The following is a 9,684-nucleotide window of genomic DNA, read 5'->3' on the forward strand; positions in this document are numbered from 1 at the left end:
CCGCGGTGCAAAAGGGCTGAAGAATAGTTTGGGTTGAAGCACCCATTCCTACTGGCTTTGGGGTACTCTGCACAAAAAGGGCTTCGAACTCTGGCTGCTGGTTCGCTGGGACACCATGTGCTAGCGGCTTGCCACCCAGAAACACAGGCGTAGTGCTAGAAAACCCGATTGGGGCTGTCTTTAGGGAATCTGAGGCTCATAGTGGGTTATTGCTATTCTTGCTTTACCTTACTGTCTTTCTTTCTTTAATTAGAAGTGTTATTGAGAGAAGCCTCAAACAGCGCAGACTCGGGTTATTTGAATGGGTTCATTTCAACTGAAATCGACTCAGTTCAGTTCCACGACTGGTTTCCAGCGCACAGGTACACATGGCAGACGTCAAGTGAATGCTGTGTACAGGGACGCGATTTGAGGGAAACTCTTGGAGAATTCTGAGATAAAATTCACTATCCTGTGATTACATTCACAATTATATGAATATGGAAAACAGGGAGTCAGTTGCATTTATATTTTGCCAACAAGTCCCAGCAACCCTCTAGTATTACCTAAGAACCCAAAACGGGGCACTGAAAAGATTTACTGGCACTATGATTATTTCAGATTGAAAACAGTGTAAATCAGTTTATTTCTTCTTATATATCCTTTTAAATTTAACAATACCATTTGTAAGTAATAAAATCATATTTTGCCAAAGAAAAATTATATGTAGGATGTTTTACTTCTACCAATATTTATACGATGAACTGTTAGCTTTCCCCACCCCCTTTTTCTTCTGCTATTTCTCCGTGTAATGTAATGTGAGCTTTAAATATTCATGCCCCAACCCGGACTTGCATTTATTTAATATGTTTTAAACTAATAACATTTTAATGTGATATAATTTGATTCCATGAAGTACAGGAACATAAAGGAGCCTACTTCACAAGCGATTTTGAGTGCGTGCACGGGTTAAACGATTCTTACAGTTTTTGGACACAGATCAGAATGTTAAATGGAGGTGAAGAGCCCCTGTAAGTAGGCGCTTTAATGTTCTTGCTTGCTTCATTCTCCATTTTTCTGTAATAACTTAAGAGCTGTGACAGAGGATCACAGCAAGAGTGGGGTGTTTTCCCTGGAGCCTGTAGGGTGACCTTGCAAATTGCCAAGTGAGTACTTGTGGTAGGTTTTGGACTGATTTTTATATTTCTTTTGAGGGGATGTTGTATGGAGAAGAAAGCGGACGGCAGGATAAAAAGTCTGGATTTAAGAGCATGCCTGAAATAAAACTGTGTGCTCTAGAATTCTTTCAGATTTGCTGCTGATTACCTGTTTTTAACAAATTGACTAGTTATTTGTTGGCAGCTTCCTCCAGGACTCAACCCAGAATAAGATGGGGGAAAGGAGCTAGGCTTAGGTCCAAAGGGGCTTTGAAGTGAGCAGGATAGCCAGTCCAGTGTCTAGCAACCTCCAGAGACACTTCCCAAAAGTGCTTATATTCTCTTTTACTTTGTATTTGAGGTGGGAGCCAAACCTTCAACACTGAATGCCAGTCGACTAAAAAATTGTCAGCAATAAGAAAAATTAAAGATGTCCCCTAATTTATTTTCAGGCAGATGAAAGTCATTTGGCATATCAAGTTGGTATGAGGAGCTTATGAACATAGAATAGAATGAGAAAGTTGTTTTCCCCCTTAATCATGAAAATATTTCTAGTGGCAAATCATGATGCTGTATTCTTGGTATTCACAAAAGTGTCTACACATCACACAAGAAAACTAACAATCCACTATTAGTAGTGAAGAATCCAAAATGGAGCATTGAAAAGATTGGGGGTCTAGGACAAACTATTCATATGAAAAGAATCATACGAAATTATTTATACTAAAATGCTGCTAAAATTTCAATGAAAGCAATTTTTAGGACAAGTGTTGGTAATTTTCTGGCGACATCTGTATAAATTCTCCCAGAAAAAAATTAAGTAACATATATCCAGATTTTGTATTATCAGCATATGTTTATATATATAATAGTTATAATATATATATATACTATGGGGGGCTTCTTTTGTGCATAGGCAGATAGAGAATTCAAAGATGGGCTTCCTGTTAGGTACAAATTCTGAAAAATAAGGTATGAGATAGAACCAGCTTGGTGAACTGAAAGGGGGGCAATTTTTTTCCTAATTTGGTATTGCAGTTGGTGTCTCATGTCTCATGCAATTTGCACGTAGACTCCTGTACCCCATGAAGTGACAAAAGAGAATTAGGCAGGGATGGAAACCTGCCGGTGTCGCCAGGCGGTGCCTCAAAGCACTCCTTTGGACACACGTTCCTGGTGGTGGGGAGTTTGCTGCCTCTAAACCAAGCCTGACCTTTTGTCTTTTGACCTCTGATGCATGAAATTAGGTGGCAAAAGAAAATGTGAAGAAAAGGATACAAAAACATGGAAAAACAGCCCTCTTTGACAATAGTCATTGTATTAGATCATAGAGGAGCTGCCCTACTCAGCCCGAAGTGCTTGTTTGTAAGGCTTCGGGTCTTCCTGGCCACTGGTGTTCCTGTTCTCCTTTGTGGGAGATCTGCATTTGTTGGGGGAGGGATTAAGCACTCTTTTTAATTAAGCTTGGAGCTGGGTTTTGTCCCAGGTCCAAAGCCTGTCTAGCAAATGCTTGGTTCCTCTATTTCCCCCTGAGGCCCTCAGTGCAGGCCCAGTGCCCAGGCTGTACCAGCCAGGACAGCTTTTGGAGACCCAGAGGAAAGCTCTGTCCCTCAAGCCCTTTTGGCCACCCAAGAGGGAGCTGTTTCCAGCCAGCACAGTGGTTGCTGGGGGCAGGGGTTGGGGGTGGGTGTTGGGGGTAGCAGCATGCTTCCAGGTTCAGAAGGGCCACACACTCCAAGTGGATAGCCCTCCACTCTCTCTCCTAATGCATATGGGAGAATTTGATGCCTAAGGTCCTGGGGTGCCCTGTCCCCTCAATCTTAGGGGCCAATACAGTGCCCTCTACTGTCAGGAGTGCCAGAAAGGAGGGTTAGAATGCGTACAGAGGTGCCCTCTGGGAGTCTCCAGGCAGTGATGCCAGGAAGCAGTGCCCAATCCTGTCAAGAGCCCCAACATGATGTCACTTGAGCCCCAGATCCTGTCCAGAGAGGAGACAGACCTCTACGTAAACTGTAAGAGTGTGTGGATGGATGTCACCAAAGGGGACTGTGGGAAATCCCATCAGGGTGGTCAAACCAGACTCTGGAAAGGGGGAGGCCAGAGGAGACCCTGCTGGGGACGTGACCTCTGTGAGTGTTGAAGGGTGAGTAGGACTTTGCTAGATACATATATGCTAGATACATATATTAAGTCCCCTACATACAGACAGACCTTCAAGTTGCACGAATGTGCCCAGCTGTGCTACTGTACTACTGTACTTTTCAAGGTACTGTACTGTAAGATTAAAAATGTTTTCTTTATTATTTGTTTGTTTACTATGCATTATTTGTGTGAAAATTATTATCAACCTGTTCCAGTACAGTCCTTCATAGCTGATTGTATAGCGGATAGTTGGGGACTTAGGCTAACTTTGTTGGCCTTACAAACAAACTGGACTTAGGAAAGCGTTCTCAGAATGGAACTCATTCAAATGTAGGAGACATACTGTAATGACACAGGAAGCATTATTAATGTCCCCATTTTGCAGGTGAGACTGCTGGAGAGCAACATATTGTGCTGGCCAGTAAGTTTGGGTTTTTCCAAACTCTGTAACAGAAAAACCTGAACAAGCTTTTTTGCCAACCCAATATATGTCAAATACTATGAGAAGAGCTGGTTTTCCTGGTGGTTCAGTGGTAAAGAATCCACCTGCCAATTCAGGAAATCCAGGTTCGGTTTGGAAAAGGAAATGACAACCCACTCCAGTATTCTTGCCTGGAAATCCAATGGATAGAGGAGCCTGGCAGGCTACAGTCCACACGGTTGTAAAGAGTCGGGCACGACTTAGGGATGAAACAACGATGGAAACCACATGAGAAGAGTTGACTAAGGGCTCAGGGGTGATAGGAATGGTAAATGATTCTGAGGGGAGGAATTCACAGTGAAGTGTGGGGAGTGGGGCAAAGAGGCTGAGTAAGGTGGGCAAGCCTCTGCCACACCTTCCCTGAGACTGTCAGATTCTCTCCTTCCCATATGGAGTGGACCTATCAAAGGAAGAGATAGGAGAAAGGCTCTAGGACCAAGAAGAGAAACACAGGAAAGCCTAATTTCTATCAGTTTTCCATGTTTTGCCCTGGGAAAATCTACAGCATTCATTAAAAAACAAAAAACAGCCTGGAAAAAGAAAATAAAACAAACAAAATCCCACATCAGCCTGGTATGTTCCTCATGCATCTTAGGAAATGAAGCTCCAGCTGGTGGTTACCCCTCACTGCTCAGGCCACACAGCCCTGATCTCTCTCCTGTCTGTGGCCCTGTGTGTCTGAGATGGAATGCTGTGTCCAGTTCTCACAGTCAGGGCTCTACCTCTGGGACCCCAGCTCTTCTGGCAGTAAGTCACTCAGTTCCCTGATGACAGTAGCTTCTAAACTTCAGTGTGAAAGGAGTCATGTGCAGATCTTTGGGCCCCAACTCCAGAGAGCCTGATTTAGTGGTATGGGACTGAGCTTCAGACTGACTCAGGAAACACAGTCCCCAAGGAGAGCAATCTTAAGATTTGCAGTTGGCACCCACAGGAACATCTGAATTTCCTTCTGATCTCTGCAAGACTCTCTTTCCTGTTGAGCCCTTCTGGTTAAGCACAGGTCACTGCTGCCTGCTTCTGTGGGCTGCTCCATCTGCCTTATACACTCCATGAGTGAACATAGCAAGCTCTCAGTGGGCCCCACACTATGCCTTTGTCACACTATTGTAGCAGTTTGCCCTTTTACTTTCTGTCCTGATAACAGGAACAGTGTCAAATGCTCATTTGTGAGTCAGGAGTGAATGAATGTGGTGAAGGGGAAATCCTCTGTGGACTGGGCCTCTGTGTTCCATAAGTCTAGGTCCTGCTATACCATATCCTAACAGTATGGCTTTACCTCTGTCCCTCAGTTTGTTACCCTATTAATCTCCCCATTGGGAGATTAATTGCCATTCACTCAGTCTACTTCTCAGGTCTGCTGTGAAGAAACTGGGCACTTGTTTCATGAAGTATTATTACAATGGGTTTAGATTCCCCAAGGCTGTTCAAAGAAAATGTTTTTTGGTTGGCTAAATATATTTCTCCTTTGGTAGAGGAGTGGATGGCCCAGTATTTGACAGGAGTGATGAGTGAAGGTTTGTATAGGAAGAAGCCGACAGTACTCATGTGTTGAAAAATTGTGCAGTTCTTTTCGAAGTATCCTTTACTGGCACTTCAAGAGAGAAAGCAAAGAACAAAAAATTCAACTCAAGCACATCTGAGAGCCATAGGTTAACAGCTGTCATGAAATTGCTGCTAAATTTCTGAAAAGACAGTGTTGGATGTAGAATTTCTGGGGGGATAAAAAACACAGCTGGGTGGAGCTGAAAAGGGAAGAAAACCTTAGATTCTAGATGGAAAATGAAAAGACATAATCCAGTCAATAATACATTAGTGAGGTGAACTCTACTGTACACACACACACACACACACATATTCACATGCGTATCTTATGCTTTATAGAAAAAATTTCATTCTGTGGGAAAGAAAATTCAGAAAAGATGAGACATAAGTCATGCATTCTATCTGATTCTCCACTAACCCCTAACCCCAGGAGTCCTCCAGTGGGCATTCTTTTCACAGAGAAGCCAAAAAAGGCCAGAACCTGTAAGATGGTACAACTAGGAGTTTATCAATTAATATATTATTAATTAAGTAATAAATTAGTAAATAATTCATTAATTGCACAGGGAATTGGGGTAGTGAGCCACATTACATTGTATGAGTTGTATTTAGTCTGGCTTCTCTCAGTTCAGTTGCTCAGTCGTGTCCGACTCTTTGTGACCCCATGAATTGTAGCACCCCAGGCCTCTCTGTCCATCACCAACTCCCGGAGTTCACTCAACCTCACGTCCATCGAGTCAGTGATGCCATCTAGCCATCTCATCCTCTGTCGTCCCCTTCTCCTCCTGTCCCCAATCCCTCCCAGCATCAGGGTCTTTTCCAATGAGTCAACTCTTCACATGAGGTGGTCAAAGTATTGGAGTTTCAGCTTTAGCATCATTTCTTCCAAAGAACACCCAGGACTGATCTCCTTTAGAATGGACTGGTTGGATCTCCTTGCAGTCCAAGGGACTCTCAAGAGTCTTCTCCAACACCACAGTTCAAAAGCATCAATTCTTTGGCGCTCAGCCTTCTTCACAGTCCAACTCTCACATCCGTACATGACCACTGGAAAAACCATAGCCTTGACTAGACGGACCTTTGTTGACAAAGTAATGTCTCTGCTTTTCAATATGCTATCTAGGTTGGTCATAACCCTCCTTCCAAGGAGTAAGCGTCTTTTAATTTCATGGCTGCAGTCACCATCTGCCGTGATTTTGGAGCCCCAAAAAATAAAGTCTGACACTGTTTCCACTGTTTCCCTATCTATTTCCCATGAAGTGATGGGACCAGATGCCATGATCTTCGTTTTCTGAATGTTGAGTTTTAAGCTAACTTTTTCACTCTCCTCTTTCACTTTCATCAAGAGGTGTTTTAGTTCCTCTTCACTTTCTGCCATAAAGGTGGTGTCATCTGCATATCTGAGGTTATTGATATTTCTCCCGGCAATCTTGATTCCAGCTTGTGCTTCTTCCAGCCCAGCATTTCTCATGATGTACTCTGCATAGAAGTTAAATAAGCAGGGTGACAATATACAGCCTTGACATACTCCTTTCTCAATTTGGAACCAGTCTGTTGTTCCACGTCCAGTTCTAACTGTTGCTTCCTGACCTGCATATAGGTTTCTCAAGAGGCAGGTCAGGTGGTCTGATATTCCCATTTCTTTCAGAATTTTCCACAGTTTATTGTGATCCACACAGTCAAAGGCTTTGGCATAGTCAATAAAGCAGAAATAGATGTTTTTCTGGAACTCTCTTGCTTTTTCGATGATCCAGTGGATGTTGGCAATTTGATTTCTGGTTCCTCTGCCTTTTCTAAAACCAGCTTGAACATCTGGAAGTTCACAGTTCACATATTGCTGAAGCTTGGCTTGGAGAATTTTGAGCATTACTTTCCTAGCGTGTGAGATCAGTGCAATTGTGCAGTAATTTGAGCGTTCTTCCTCTCTATAGCACCCCAGTAAATAATCATTGAGCCTGAGCTTGAATAGCTCCAGGGACAGTGAGATTACTAGCCCCTTTTGAAATTGGTATTAGTGGAATGGCTGCCAGGAAGTCCTTTCCTTCATTGAACATGCAGTGGCCTCCATGCAGCATCTGTCCACTGGTCCTAGTTCTGCCCTTTTGTCCTCTGGTCCTAGTCGTGGCCCTCAGGAAAGAACAAACAAGGTGGTATAAACTTTTCTTGGAAAATATCTGCTTAGACAGTGCAGGGTGTTAGGGAGAGGGTTTCAATGTCTCTTCTATGTGACTGGACAAGTAATCCCAGCTAGAAGTGGTGGTCTTGGGATGTCATCTGGGGTAAGTATATTCAGGAGTTAAGCAAGAGTGGGATTATGGACCTGAGAGTCTAATCTGCAGAACATTCTGGAATCCCATTCCCATAGCTGTGTTCCCATTGACTACAGATTCCACCCAAGTCTGTCTTTAAAAGGACAGTGTTACAACCACCACTATGAAAGCACTGTTCCTGTGATAGCCCTGGAAGACCATTGAATCCAGCAGCTTGCCCCTGTTTGACAGGTGGAAGCATTAAGGCCCAAAGAAAACAGAACTGACAAAGGTGCCATACTGAGTTAGAGGGAGAGGCAGGACTAATAAGCATAACTGACATTTCTTTAATGCTCACTGTTTACAGGTCACTGTGTTTCACATACATTGTCACTATGAGTTGGGTCCAGTCTGAACTCTGACGCTCAGAGACACAGAAACTTGCCCAGGATCACAGAGTTAGGAGATGGCAGAGCTGGAATTTGAAAGCCAGTTCTGAATTCACAGCCAAATTTCTTTTTTAAAAATTTTAATTAATTAATTTTTTGTTGTGCTGGGTATTTGTTGCTACATGCAAGCCTTCTCTAGTTGCAGTGAGCAGGGCTACTCTCTAGTTGCAGTGCTTGGTCTTCTTCTTGCAGTGACTTCTCTTCCTGTGGAGCACAGGTTCTAGGCGCATGGGCTTCAGGTAGTTTCTGCTCGAGGGCTCTAGAGCATGGACTGAGTTGCTCCACAGCATGTGGAATCATCCTGGATGAAGGATTGAACCTGTGTCCCCTGCATTGGCAAGTGGATTCTTACCTACTGTACCACCAGGGAAGTTCCCAAAGCCAGATTTCTTAACTGCTAACACTACACCGCTTCCCTAGAACCCAGTCCTCCTCCCTCCCCCACTCACCCTCACCCAGATTCTACCCCTCTGCCACACTGACTCTTAAAAAGATGTACCTGGACACAGTTTTTGAGGGTTTGTAAAGTACTTTGGTGACTTTCTAACACTTTATCTCAGGGGATCCTAACAACACACCTGGGGGAAAGCCTGGGTAAAAATTTACACTACCATTTCACAAGGCAGGATCAGTTGGGGTCCCTTTGATCTGACTGGACCTTCTTCACCACTCTCTATCCATCTGAGTGGAAGCCTGGCAGGTTGAGAAATATATAAGGTAACAATGGGGAACCCAGGCCCCGTTGACAAGACAGAGAGGAACAGACATCTGAAACTGGCTGGGGAAACTTTTAATCCAAAAGAAAAAAAGAGTGCATTTTCTTTCTCTATATGTTTTAAGTAGAATAATGAGATAATCTTGGATTAAAAAAAAATCAACCCTACTGTTTATATTTTAATTTATTCTTAGAAGGGTAGGAAGGTCTAGAGGAAATGCAATATGCGGGTCTTATTTTATAATTTGTGATGGTAAGCCACATTTAATCCCTTTCTTCAGTGAAAGGATTTATGAAGGATACAACAAAATGTAACTATCTGTTGCTTTCATTGTATTTTTTCAAGATTTTTATTTAGTTCACAATGTTACAACAATAAAGGAAATTAAAAGGACAGAAAATTATCCATAATCCTACCATCCTAACAAATGAACTGCTCAGTGTTTCTCTTCTGTCCTGACTTACATGCTAGTTAAATTGACACAGGTAATTTATTAGTGTAGTTACCGCTTTGTATTCAGGTTTCTCACTTAACAGTTTATCATTATAATTCCACATTGTCTTCATAATTATCATTTAAAATAGCATTTTCATAATATTTCATAAAATAATTATTTTAATGGCTGCTTAATACCATTTTAAATGGATATGTCATTCCTTAGTATTGTGTATTTAGGAAGACTCAAATTTTCACTATCACAGATAATCCCAAAGTGCATGTCTTCATATCTCTCACTTTCTCTTTTTTTTTTTTTCAATCTCCTAAAATCCCCAGATCTAGATTTGCTAGGTCAGAGGGCCTTTGCATGGTTCTTGATACCTATGGGACAATCACTTTGCAAAAGGCTTTTATAAATTTATTTTGCCTCCAATAATGGATGAGTGCTATAATTTCATACCATTCCCTTGCCTCAACTAAAGGAAATCTACTAACAAATGAAAGATGATGTGATAAGGAGCAATTTTATTT

The sequence above is a fragment of the Bos indicus genome, chromosome 8 (assembly GCF_029378745.1).
Source record: "Bos indicus isolate NIAB-ARS_2022 breed Sahiwal x Tharparkar chromosome 8, NIAB-ARS_B.indTharparkar_mat_pri_1.0, whole genome shotgun sequence".
Taxonomy (NCBI): domain Eukaryota; kingdom Metazoa; phylum Chordata; class Mammalia; order Artiodactyla; family Bovidae; genus Bos; species Bos indicus.